Below are 14414 nucleotides of genomic sequence, written 5' to 3' on the forward strand. Positions count from 1 at the left end.
TTAGCATGCCCTATGTAAGCCGTGTATCAGCCTTATATTTAAAAAAAGGCGTATTAGTGTTCTTGTTGGTTACTTGGGTGGTTTGTTTACACTTCTATAGAGAACAACTGGTGCAAGTTTGATCAAAGTAGTCGATCGCGTTCAGAAATAACGTCAAATGGAACTGGAAAGAAGAAACACAAACACCTGCAAAATCCGGAGTGGTCCGGTTCCAAGCTGGCTAACGTGCTGAAGATGCCGAAAACAACAGTTTGTCGAGTGCTCAAAACCTACAAGGAAACCCTGAGTGTGGAAAGGAATCAGTGGACCTAAGAAAAAGCTGGAACGAGGGATCGGCTGCTGTAAGGTGTGTTGAGGTGTGTTAAAGCCAATCCTGGTCTTTCGATCCTAGATGTGTCCAGAAACTACAACGCCAACTTTCGAACGGTGTGGAACGTCCTTGCCAGGGAAGGATACAAGTCGTAAAAAGCCAGTAAACATCCGAACCGTCACATGAAGCAGAATTCCTTGTTCAAAAAGCGTGCAAGGCTTTTTTACGACCGTGTTACGTCAACCTCGATTTTAAACAGCTTCCGGGTCAAAAGTTTTACATCGCGACTGGACGTGGGACATCGTGTTGGGAAGATTCTAGTTTGTGGTTGCCGTCAAGTTCGCGAAGAAGGCCATGATTTGGCAAGCGATTTGCAGTTTTGGCCTGAAAACGGAACCATTCGTCACATCCTCTACGACGATCCCAAGTTTACATTGAAGAATGCCTGAAAAAGCGTGTATTGCCGTTCATCCGCAAGCATAGGGGCAAAGTCATCTTTTGGCCCGATTTGGCCAGCTGCCACTAATCCAAGGTGGTTCTGTAGTGGTATACTGCCAACAAAATCGATTTTTCTCCAAGCTAATGAATCCTCTGTTCGTTTTCAGTGTGCGGGCGCTGATGGGCTCCATCAAGCGGAAGGTTCGAGGTTTCGTTCGAACTGGAGAAATGTTACCATTTAATGCTAAGGCATGAGGCGTTTCAAATGATTATTCCTTTTTGTTACATCAAAAATAAGGTGTCAATAGAGTGTTAGATAGTTATTCATAAAGTTAAACACCTAAAAATATACGAAAATTGAATTCGTTTCATTGTTTTGCGATAGGATGCTGTTACAAGCTTTATTTGTAGTTGATGATTTAAACAACAGTATCATGTTTTTCACAAAATGCATTTTTTTATGAATTAGTATGTCAATATATGATTTCATAGGTAGCGGGACATTTCACCGAATGGGTCATTTCAACGAAGAGCAAGCCATTTACATACGGTTTTGAACTTTTCTCAAAGCTAAGTAAATTTTGAAATCAGTCTCGAAAAAAGATTAAGAAGTTTCATTTTTTTCAACCTGGCAAGCTATTCAAATGTAATGCTCCCTTCTTTAGAATATGAGCAGGTCTTTTGAGTTATACTCTGTTTGCAGAAATTTTCAAATAATGTTTATTTTAGATTTATAGTAATGCTTCGTTCTTTTGAACATGAGTTGTTCTTTCGAGACGTACTGATTTCCGAAATTTTTCAATAATCATTATTTTTATATATAGGAATGCTTCCTTCTTTTAAACATTAGCAGTTTTTTCGAGTTGTACTAATTTTGGAAATTTTTACGCAATCAATGTATTACATTTTTAGAAATCCTTCTTTTAAACAATACCGGTTCTTTCGAATTGTTCTGATTTCATTATTTTCTAGTGGAATTTTACCCCAGGGGTGTATTATGGGTTGTTCTCCCTTACACTTTCGTGTTCATCGTCTTGCTTGCAGTCTCCGGGCAAACTTATCAGCGAAACCGTACATAAACTTGAGGGATATTTCCTCGTACAATGGTCAGAAATGATATAATTTTTGCATGGGGAGCTACTCAAAAACTTTATTCACCCACGTTTCGTCATCCATTCGCAACGTTGACTTCAAAAGAGTGTCTCTAATAGCGAATTCGTTTATTATCGGGGTTAACACCAGTTCCAACCCAGTGCGAAACCGAACTTTTTGTCAGTGTGAACCTCAACCTGAGCTAGGTTTTAAAAAAAAAAAAAGAGCAAACTGACGTTTGTCAGAAAACAAGCAGACCCAATCTTGATACCCGATCCAGGTTGGAACTGAATAATAAACGAATTCGCTATAACTTGCTCTAGGATTACATTGATCGTACACCCATCGTTAGAAAAAGAAATCATCATGAATATCGCGATACTGCTTATTATATTGACGACCACTCGACGATTAAAACTCTAAAATTATTTTCTTGGGACTGCCATGCTATTCGCCTGATACTTCGCTTAAAAACGTTACTCTTTCAAACCTCGAGTAAACCGCAAGTAATCCGTCCACCCCTACTATGACGTAAAACTAAATGAATTGAAATATAAACAAAATATTTATAACAAAAATCCGTTCCTAGAATGACGTTTGAACAATATGGTGTAAATAAAATTATTTTCAAGACTCAATTCAATTAAATTGAGGTGTTAAGAACGACCAACCAATAATTTGCCATTAGGGGTTTAATTGCCAGACTTAGACGTAATACATTGTCCTTACTTGTATACTGATAAAGCACATATGGAACTTCTCCGAAACCCGTACTCAGAAATGATGCATACCAAAATAGACATGTTACGTCATACATAAATGCTAACTTCTCACAAGAAGAATAATGTAAATGATGGATGGAATTTTAATTTGTTCTATTGTTATGCAGCACATGTTCTTTTATTTTAGGTAGTCAGCCAACGAAATGAAGAATTCATCAAATTTGGGTTTCCATTCAAAATCTATCCTATTCGAAAAGGGAGCGTTCACCGGGTAACTTGACGTGTAGCTAAGCGTTTATGTGTTGGTTCATCATTCTTTGCTTAATCCTCATATCGGTCATTGCTGATAAGTGCATTGCTAAGCACACATTTTTTTCCTAGTGAAGAGGATTTTTATATAATAAGGTCCATCCGCAGATAACTGATGTAGTTCTAATCCAGTTGAATTACGGAGTGGTTCCTGTGGCACGTTGCTCATTGCTGGCAACATTCAGTTTCAACGTGGAGTAAATGTAATTCGGATGAGATTTGGCAAACCTTGCTTCGTCGCATGTGATCTGTGGTGTATGGTGAAAAAAGTTCTTGAAAATTTTTTAGTCAAAAATAAACCTTCCGCATGCAGCAGTAAATCAACAGTCTGTAAATTTGCCGCTTATTACACCGACCGGCAACACTCGCAAGGTAAGTGGCTTTTCTCTGTTGCAGCTTTCTCGATCAAATTTTGAATAGGTCGTATGTGCATTTGTTGATCCATAAATCGTTTAATAGTGCGGTATTTTCGCAATAATGATAGCACAAACCTTAATTTAATCTTTGAACTTTTGACTGTATGCATTAGTACTACAAATCCCGATAGAAAGCGAATCAAGTTAATCGAATTTTTGATCGACAAATGAACATAAAACCAATTCAAAAAGCACTCCTGCTTTGGTCGTGATCAGAACTGGAGGTTGACGATCTATTGAAAGGAGCTGCAAGGAGAACATGGTTCAATATGTGCTTGCTAGAGCAATGGTTATTAAAGGTTGTTGTGTCAGCATGTATGCATGTGGCACTCGATAGGATGTACTTTTTTTTTTGCTGTTTTGTAGAACAATACTCGTGTCGAGCAGTTTGTTGGCAGATGCCACTTGGGTGTCAGTGTGAAGAGCAGATAACTGGTCATTGAGTTGTGAGTGGGTATTCATAGCGAAGGGTTCATTCTTATTGCAACACGGCCTTGAAAGTGCTTTTTCTTCGATTTGCGAGGTGTGATGTATTTTTTTTTTGCTGTTGAAGTTTTTAGGAGTTTTTTTTGCGTGTTTTGCAACAATTTGTGATGTTATTTCAGTATGTATTTTATTCTGAAAAGGCAATCCAGTTTCTTACAACTTTGTCTGAGACGTCATCTCATTTTGAACGATTAGGCGAGAGTCAAAAAGGCCGAATTCTCGCAGAGAACAGATACACTCAAGTTCTTTTTTACACGGTGGATACGTACCGTGTAAAAAATCCGTGTTATTAAAAAAAAAACATGTGAAAACCAGCGTTATTTAATAAAACCGTGTAAAAAACGCGGTATTTAAAAAAATTGTTTAAATAAAACCTGGTTATTTAAAAATTCCACGTGAATAAACCGCGTTATTTCAAAATTCGTTGTAAAAAAAAACTTAGCTGCGTCCCTGAAAGTTTTGTCTGTACTTCTAAAGCATGGTCCACTTAGTAATGGAACAACATATTTGGGTCTTTTTCGGAATTTAATTAATGGATATAATAACGTATGGAAATATTGCATATTTCCATATATTACTAAATACGCGCCAGATTTTGAAACATCACATTTCGAAATCTGGAAGTGTGTACCATTATTCATATGATAGCGGTAGTGTTTACATGCGAAGCTTATTGTATTTGAACGTCACCTCGGAATGGAATGGACGTTATTACATCAAGGATTATTGTAAGCAAATTTCTTCCATAATACCAACCACTGCCGGCCAGTGGGGGTTAGATTGAATACACACATACACACACAGCCCATTTATCAAGCAGCACGATTGTGGCAGAATGGTTGAGAAATCTTAAAATGTCCTGTTTTGTTAGTTCCCGGAATATCAATCCAACTTTTCACGCCGGTCAATGCACAGTGGTTGAAAAGTCCATTTTGACGCTCTTAATTAATAGCACCATGGAGAGCGGATTTAGAGTAAATACGTCTTCAAAAAAGTTGATGAGTATGACATGCTTCATATTTTGAAGGCATGGGTTTTGTGATTAATCCCCCTAAAAGTGAAATGAAAAAATTATTTCTTCACAAAGTCGAGATAAATGAATGACGTCTTCAGCAAAGTTGTAGCAAAAATGATTACAAACAACTTTGCTCAAGACATAAAAGTCCTAAATTTCGCTCAAATCGAGATAGGGAGCGTTGCTTGAGGACGGACCCCCAAAAACACGTTTTTTTTTTTTTATCAAAACACATATTTTCTTTAAATTTAGGTCTTCATTATTTTCAACAAAGTTGATTGGTATACTAAAATACTCATCTTTTTAGAATATACTATACCTGCATCATTTTAATAGGATGAGTTATTGATAAATTTTCTTTTATTTTCCTCATATTTTGGACTTGCGTATCTTTCTTAGGTGCAAGAAGATGCAGATGAAATAAATGCATCTAAAACTACATTAAAAGAGCTTTAAACTTGTCCATCCACGACCGTTTGCTGGAGAGTTATGATCAAAACAAACACCTGTTGATAGGCTTTATAGAAGTCATGTCAACAACAAGAGGGTACTGTGTTTTATACCGCGTTATAAATTCGTTTCCATAGTAACCGGCTTAATAAACAAATGTCCCACTTCTCAGAGCTTATCAAATTGAAGAACGGCACGTTTATCCATTTCATGCCCAGCATCAAGAACGAAAAAAAAACTGTCAAAATTAAGTTAAACTTGTGAGTCAATAAGTGTTTTTTCCATAGTGCTCATCACTGTTTTTCATCAAGCGTGAAGCAATTATAGATAAACATTTCAAAAGGTCCTATCTGAATTGATTGATTCTCTTCATCGACTTTCTCTTCCGTTAATAACTCAGCTGCAAAACCTTTCGCTATTGCGAGGGGGACGACTCTATCTACGATGTAAAAAAGATTGTGTTTTTAGCTGTGGCTAGCTGCGCGCACGCTGAGTAGATAGACAGAAGATTGATGACGATTCTGAAGATTTCCTGCAAAAAGATGATGAGCGATGCAAGTAGATGCGACAAATGAAAGAAGATTTTTCGAAGATTGATTCACTAGTGTGAGATTTGTTGAGCATCTAAACTTGAAATTTAGATGTGTCGCCCCCCTCGCGCTATTGTATTGTACGTTTTGGATGCTAAATAAGAATCTCCTTTATCAAACTATGTTGTAAAATTAGCGCGAAATCTGTTTGCATAGCAGTGGTTATCAAAAGAGAAAGTCGATGAAGAGAATCGATCAAAGCAGATAGGACCATTTGAAATGTTCATCGAGAATTGTGAAAATATATGAAAGCATGTAAGATAGAAGAACTGCGGAAGCCAAACGAAGGAGAGAGAGACTAATTCTGCCAAAGAAACCGGACAGCAGAGGAAGCTACGAGAGCAGTTCTGAAGTAAAATGGCATTATCTGGTAGGGCTTAATTTTTTTTAATTCGACAGTGAGCATTCATAAGGGCGAATACGCGATGATCGATTCTCTTCATCGATTTTCTCTTTGCATTGCTACAGCTAAGCGAAACAATTTTCAAGAATTTGTTCAAAGCAGAGTAGTAACAGGTTGTATTGGCTATCAAAAGCAACAGCAAACGCACCGAGAAACGTTAAATCTAGCGAGTTATTAACAAAAGAGAAAATCGACGAAGAGAATCGATCATCGCGTATAGGCCCTTATGCATGCTCACTGTCGAATTTTTTAAATTTATCGTTAGATCACAACAAGTGCCAATGATCTTTTTTTTTTTCTTGATTCAATTTAAGTTGATAAGCGTGATCTCTTGTCACTGTGGTCAAAAACGAGTGGAGGCCGATCATCAAAATTCAACTGCGTTTAAAAGAAGGTACTCCAGTGTTATGCCATAAATGTGAATATTATGCCGGATGTGGCTGCACATGTCGGAAAACCAGTGAAAACGATGTGCGACTTTTTTGAAAAGCTCTGGACCAAACATGCTCGTGCATGGTTGTCAAGTGTCACGCCTAGTATTTCAGTAAGCCGTTCACGCTTCCTGAAAACGTTGTAAACGGAAGCATTACTTCTGAAAATGCAAAAAGTGTGGCAGGATGGAAGGTTGTTCCTTTCGAAGAATGTTGTGAAACAACGTAGAGGTTCGGAATAGCTACCATCTTAATGAGCTAGCATTTGCGACACAAATGAAGATGAGAGAATCAGGTGAGAAAGATGTGACGGATATCCTTTCTCACGCAAGTCCTGCAGATGAAAATAAGTTGGTTCGTATACACAGATCTACAAGCTTTGGTTTTGTTAATCAACACCAACCTATCGAACCTGGAATTACTTGCCACCTAGTATTCATAAAGTATTTTTAAATGGATCAGCCGTGATTGAACATTTCCTTGTTCTAATCGGTCAGCTTTCTGAGGAAGCACAGGAGGCAAGGAACAAGGATTGGAAGAGGTACATGTATTTAACCAATATAACAACGAATAAATTAATAAAACTTTTATTTAACAGATACCAAGAGTTCAATACCCGCAAGCAATCAAGATCGCTTACAAATCGTGATCTATTGAACTGGCTCCTATTATTATCAGATCCATTGATTACTAGCATTCGTGGAGGTTCTGATTATCAACCCGCCTTCCAGTTAGTGTTAGATTATCCCTCTCTCAAAAACAATGGAAAATGGAACAACATGCGCCCTTCAGTTAGTGTCGAAAACCACATAGAATAGTATATTTATTCATGCCATGCAGGGTGCCATTACCGAGCGTGGAAAGCGGGAAAATATTTTTTTCGCATTGTAAACTTTCATAAATATGCTGTTTTCATACACGATCCTGAATTTATGAGAAATGTTAAGGACATTCCATTTTATATCCCATACGATTGACAAGTACACCGACATCAGTCCATTTTTTGTGTGCGTTGCAAGCTATCTTAGCGCCTTTGTTTGGATTATTTAAACATGATAATTGGTAGGAACATTGTTATATGTATGTTTGCTTTTCTGATAAGTCATTCTTAAAAAAAATTCCTGTCGTACCTTGATTCTAGCAATTGGTGGCTGCCACCTTAGACATGGTCATAAAAACCTATCATAAGGAAGATAATCACTCCGCAGTCCACCATCTACACTTCCATCGTACACCTTGAAAGAGGCCAACACAATTGATCCATCAATGAAATTACCGGCTCGGATGCATCGTCTGGCTTTCAACATCAAGATCAATACCGCCATCGATAATCATCTCTCACTATGCCCAATTGTCTTTCTGACGGGGCGGTATAAACAGCGCATCAGTGACTCACTCACCATCTAAGCACCATCTCGAATTTGAGTGAGCATGATCGCCTTTAGGGCATCATTGCTGGAACAATGTTAACCCTTCTTCTTCTTTTAGGGTTTTTACGCTTTTGTTGTGAGCGTTTGCCGGCTCTCAACTTAGTGTTCTAGATGCACTTGTAATTTATTGAGTGATTTCTATACCAATGCATGAAATTGAATATTGTGTGGCAAGCATAAAGATACTATATGCCCAGGAAAATCGTGAAAAATTCAAATCCGCTGCTTTCGGCGTGCCTTTACTAACTAGGCTATCTAAGGCCTCAATGAAGCTGTTCAACCACCTAACAATTATCGGTTCAGGTACTAGAGTAACGTTGTACAACTGCAGCTTGAACTGTTCCCAGTCGACGTTCACGCGAGCAGGGTAGTATTTAGTAACTATTGGGTAAAGGATAATTGGTTCAAACCAGTTAATGTAACCCAGTTATTAACTGATTTAGTAAACGATCAAACGAGAGCTGTGGAATAATCTAGTTTAGCGTGTATTCTAGTATGGATCCGTACTTATGCAGAGCGATAGCGACCTTGAATTGGACTCTTGAAAAAACCTGTATTTGTGATGGATCAAAATCATAATTATTTGCATATGGTAGGTTGGTATTTTATTCAGATGAATGCATGAACAGGTTTCCATTCTGATGAAGAAGTCTGCACATTATTGACTTAATACGCGTATCTGTCACGGGTAAGCAAATAAGGTAGTGGAAATGGAACTAACTAATCATTTGCTGTCTTTCTTTATACAGGATTCCATTTATTTCCGCTAGTTTTGGATATTATCAGTGCGATTTATGGAATCAATAATTCAATGTTGGCTTTGAATAAATACATTCAATAGATAAGCAATCAAATTCGACATTTTTAACCACAAAATACATATTTGTTATACACTAGCTGAGTGTGCCCGGCCTTGCTCGGGATTCAATATTAGCTTGAGTTTATGTACCCCCCCCCCCTCTTATCTAAGGGACTACCCCCTATGACCTCCACATGCCAAATTTGGTTCCATTTGCTTGATTAATTCTCGAGTTATGCATAAACTTCTGTTTCATTTGTATGGAAGACCCCCCCCCCCCCTAACGAGAGGGAGGGGTCTCTAACCATCATAAAAACCTTTTCCTGCCCCAAAAACCCCTGCATACAAATTTTCACCCCGATCGGTTAAGTAGTTTCCGAGTTTATAAGGGTCAGACAGACAGACAGAAATTCATTTTTATATAGGGAAATGGCACTAATATTGGCCTATGAATCTAAGATTGGGCCCATCGCTAAAAATCTGCTATTTATCATTTTTATCTAGATGAACGCGTCATTGGTACTGTACTAATGGATATTTTTGGTCACTATTGAAAATTTAGTCGATTGCTGAATTTATGTATGGGCCCAAATAAGGGGCATTTCAGCCGACATTACATTCATTTCCCCTATATAGATAGATTATACAGATAAATTGGGGTTTGTCAATTCTGTATGACAATTATAAATTGGGGTATGTTAATTATGTATGTGAAATTAACGCGTTTCTTTTTACGCGGCACGTATTCCCGCATAAAAAGCGACTCCAGTGTGTAGCTCATTTCCAGTAGGTTTCAACAATATCCTGATGAGATAAGAGGTCTCCCTGCTTCGACAATGACTAATGGGAATGTTTTAAGGCAATCATTATTATGTACAATATTTGAAGATTAACAAGTATTGTCTTTCGTGATTGACGTTTCCGCAATTCCACAAAGTATTGTGTTCCATTGGAGCTTATCTAGTCTTTGGACTTATCCTGTAAGCAGAGTGGCCAGATTGTTTTTTTTTTCATTATCGGTAGCTTTTAAAAACTTTTATGGGTAGTTATCGGTAGGTCGTCATAAGAAAACTTTCCCGCCCATACTTGAAACATTTGTGAGCAATTATGTTCTGCAGCGTGACGTCACGAATGAACTCAGTGTTAATCGGCTAAATCTTTTTGACATTTCAGTGGTACTGTTTACAAGCACTTCCCAAGTAACCAAAAGTTCTGATAAAAGGCTATTTATGGCTTAAGCATCTTGGTTGAAGGTGGTCTATAGAATTCTAAGCAGCCTCATTTTTAAGTCGTTATAAGAACTTGAAAGTTCCGGTACCATAATTGAAGAGCATTCTAAGCAGCCTCTGACGGAACTTGAACGGAACTTTTAGAAAATAAATCAAAAAAGGTTTTTGTCCTCTACAACAAATTCTATATTTCGTTCGCACTTTTATGAAAGTTATTTCTAAAGGCAGGTATTAAATGTGTATTGATTTATTGGCATTAGTAGTAGTAATGGAGCTGTTGAAAGAATTAAACCCAGTCCTTCTGCGTGAGAGTCTCAGCACGAACCACTACGTCATCTGAAATATATTAAAGTGAGCTGTTGTCCCGCCTATTTTTGGAGTTTTCTGATCCAGCTGACTGACTTGAATACGAATTGGTGTTTTTTCGCATGGTATTCCATCACACTTGTGGCGCAGTGGTTAGCAATCGTAGATCACATGCCGAATACACGGGTTCGAATCCAGGAAATTACTTTTATTTTTTTTTTATTTTGGATCGAAGTTGCATAAATATAAGAATTATGATTTATTCGGGCCACTGATTATTTCATATTTACGTACATTGAATTTTGTAACAAAAAAAGGTTTGTGCGGATTGCTGCATGTGGCTTGAAAGTTCCGTCAGAACTTTATTTGAACTTTATGGAAGTTGAAAGTTCTGTCGGAACTTTATTTGAATTTTATGGAACTTGAAAGTTCTGTCGGAACTTTATTTGAACTTTATGGAACTTGAAAGTTCTGTCGGAACTTTATTTGAACTTTATGGAACTTGAATGTTCTGTCGGAACTTTATGGAACTTGGAAGAGTTGAATGCGGAACTTTTGGTTACTTGGGTTAATCGTTTTCCCAAATAAAAAAATATTTTAAAATTTCCGAATTTTAACTTGATATTTGTCAAGGAACAGCGGTGAAAGAATGTTGCTCGTGGACAATTCAGAAGTGCGGTTTACATCTCAGTGCAGTCTGAAAAATTATCGAGAGTAGAGTATCTACCCAAGAAAAAATCGACTAAGTCTACGCAAACAGTACCACTGAACTGTCAACAGATTGAGGTTAACCCCGACGGTGCAAAACCTAATACACTGTCCCTCAGTTCGCCTGGTTGAAACGTGACGAAATTAATAATTCTAACTACACTATTCTAGATTATAAATTGACATTTGTGGACCATTATAACACAATAATACATAGAGCAGGCAATACGCTTAATTTTATAAAACGTTTCGGTATCCACTTTAAAGATCCTTATACAATAAAATCACTTAACATTGCTTATGTGAGGTCAATTTTAGAATATTCTAGCGTTGTTTGGTCACTAGAGTGATGCAAAATTTGAAATTTTCGCTCCACAATACTTAAACGATTCCAAATCGGATCCTGACTAACCTCTCAAAATTTGAACCCATTTGGTGAGAAACTGAGATGGCACAAACCATTTGAAGTTTGTATGGGAATTACTACGGTAAAACCAAGATTTTTGTTCATGACTATCTAATAATTCCCCATATCGGTCTGCTTCAAAAAATTTCAACTATACTTGTAGAAAATTTTCCCAGCTACAACTTCGCTGAAGACTAAATTTGATTAAATGCAAGGAAATGCAAGGAAAGTTATCAATGGTTCAATGCGCTGATGTCTTATGATCATGCTCAATCAACTGCTCAGCAGGCAACATTGGTGTTTCTGGGGCGTTGAAAATCATGGCTGCTATTTCACACTGCAAAATATAGTGTTGGCTACAGAGCAGCTGCTTGATCATGTCATAAGTTAACCAATCTCTTAAATAATTAATAACTTTTTTCTGTCTCGTTTTACATAGAAACGATTTTCAGCAAAGTTGTAGCTGAGAAAATTTTCTATAAGAATGGCTATCGAACTGTTTAGCAGCTCAATATGGAAAAAGAATAGAAGGCAATGAACAAAAAGTTGCGATTTCCCATAGTAATTTACATGTAAACTTCAAATGGCTTGTGCGAAGTCTGTTTCTAACCAAATGAGTTGTAACTTTGGGAGACTAATCAGGACCCGATTTGAAACCATTTAAGCACTGTGGAGCGAAAAAGTCAAATTTTGCATCAGTCTATTGGTCACCCTATATGAAAAAGCATGAAAAACGAATAGAGTCAATCCAAAAGCATGCACTACGTAAGTTAGGTTGGACGGCTTTTCCTCTCCCGTCATATGAAGCACGTTGCTTGCTGATCAGCATTCAAACATTGAAAGAACGTCGGGATTACGCAAAAATTTCTTTATTAAACAATATCATTTCGCAATGCATTGACTCAGCTGATCTATTGACAAGTATAATTTGCATGCTTCTTCCCGACAATTACGCAATCGACAGTTGTTCGCAGTAGATCGCCATCCGACCAATTACGCTAAATTTGGACCTGTAAATCAGATGATGACTGTTTATAATCATCATTGTGAAATGATTGACCTAAATATGCCCTCAACAGAATTAAAAATATATTTCCCTGCGAAGTCATAGAACATAAGTCCTAATGTTAATATGTAGTCTACGGTTGGATTTATTAACGAATAAATAAATAAATAAATAAATAAATAAATAAAAACAAAACACAGGCATTGAACATTTTTCAAGATTTCAAAAAATCTGTGATTTTCGTTAGGAAAAGTGACACATCGGTAATTTTGAACCTTTCGTATGTGAATCGGTAAGGCCATTGAAATTCACTCACCAAATCTGTAACATCCTCGAATTAGACCCACCAAACGAAAGCCTTCCATATGAGTATCGAAATATTTTATCAGAGGTTTGGTTTTGACGTAGGACTACGTCTGTGATTTCTATATGAGGGTACACTTTGTGAAAACCGACAATGGAACATGTAACAAAATTATGAAAGATTTTGAACGTTAATAACTCAGCTGCGCCTGGACCAATTTCAATAATGTTATCACCAATCGATGAGATATATTTCTACAAATCTGTTAAAATTAAGACTTTTTCATTTTTCAAAATGTCACTGTTGAAAATTGCACAAATGTGCAACTTTTGCTATGATAATTAAAATTATGACCTGTTGCCTGCGAAAAGCGATTTCACTAACATAGATTTCAAAGTTGAATTCCATGCGATCTCACCAAACGGTGTTTATTAAATCACCGCGTGGTTAGTTGGTAATATTCTCCAGTATACAACGAAAAACTCCCCACAAGCAGCTAGCTATCAAGGCTGGCCTCAACCACTGATCGGATTCAGTTCCAATCACCGTGTGTGGTGGTGTCCGGTCGTGGGCAACAGCTGCAGCAGTAGCAGTGCTTTCGGCGCGTGGCGTTGAACATTGTTCTCCATTACACGACGAAAGGCTGCCTTCAAGCAGCAAGCTACAGCCCACATGAGCATCCATAGAAGGAGGAAGAAACCGCACCGCTATTGATCGGAATCAGTAGCTCTTCGTGAGTCACTGTGGGCCATCTATGCCAAGCGCGTCCCCTCATTCCAAACAACATACCACCAGCCTCATCTGTGTTTAACACCCTAATAGTTCATCATTACTCAACGATCACGACCACCATAAATTTCAAAAAGAGTATTTCATCAATCGGATGTCAGTTCCCATATCAAGATAGAGCTGGAATTAGGGCGTAACAGCTTCTGACTTCATTCGATGATGTCTTGAGAGTCAAGCATCGCCCACACAAATCACCATCAGGTAGGGTAAGACTTCCTCTACCCGACGGTAATGTTAATTTGGAATTCCTTTACTATCCATTTGGCAAGCTTGTGAGTGGGAGATCCTTCAACCGAGATAATCTCATTTCGAATCCTGGTTTGTGAATCTTTGGTAAACCTTTGATCCTAGGTAGAATAGGGTTTGAAACTTTCAATTGATTCGTAGTGTTGCCAATAAACGCCTTGCACTCTTTCAACGTTTTATCCACATGTTTAACCATAGATGGGAGGGGGTAAATCCTCAACTGTCCGTATGGGCCATTAGTAATTTTTTCCGTCATTCCATTGTCATAGTACTCTTTGTACAAAATCACTACTGCATTTCCTTTGTCCGCTTTTGTATAGAATACCAGCTTTGTTTTTAGTTCTTATAGAACTCGAATTTCCTCTTTTTCCGTTTTACTAAGTGAATGTCCCTTTCCGTTTTGTATTGTCTCTGAAATAATATTCCTGGCAGCCTAGTGTAATTGAATAGACAGTATGTGAGTGATTGCAGTCTTCATGTCAACGATGGCCTCTTCCACTTCAGGTTTTGAGGAGATCGCATATCCTAA

At 37.6% G+C, this 14414-nt stretch overlaps 1 protein-coding gene across 1 annotated transcript in view; it reads left to right on the plus strand.

Moving 5' to 3' along the window:
- The first annotated feature begins 3015 nt into the window (after window positions 1-3015).
- Window positions 3016-14414, plus strand: part of LOC135708840 (neutral ceramidase-like) — a 47513-nt gene continuing 36114 nt past the window's right edge. The window contains exon 1 of the mRNA XM_065230994.1: window positions 3016-3243. The gene's annotated coding sequence lies outside the window, so the exon portion shown is untranslated. The remainder of the gene's footprint in view (window positions 3244-14414) is intronic.

The sequence above is a fragment of the Ochlerotatus camptorhynchus genome, unplaced genomic scaffold, assembly GCF_037179485.1.
Source record: "Ochlerotatus camptorhynchus isolate MF236.1 unplaced genomic scaffold, CSIRO-AGI_Acam_v1.1 ptg000336l, whole genome shotgun sequence".
NCBI lineage: Eukaryota > Metazoa > Arthropoda > Insecta > Diptera > Culicidae > Ochlerotatus > Ochlerotatus camptorhynchus.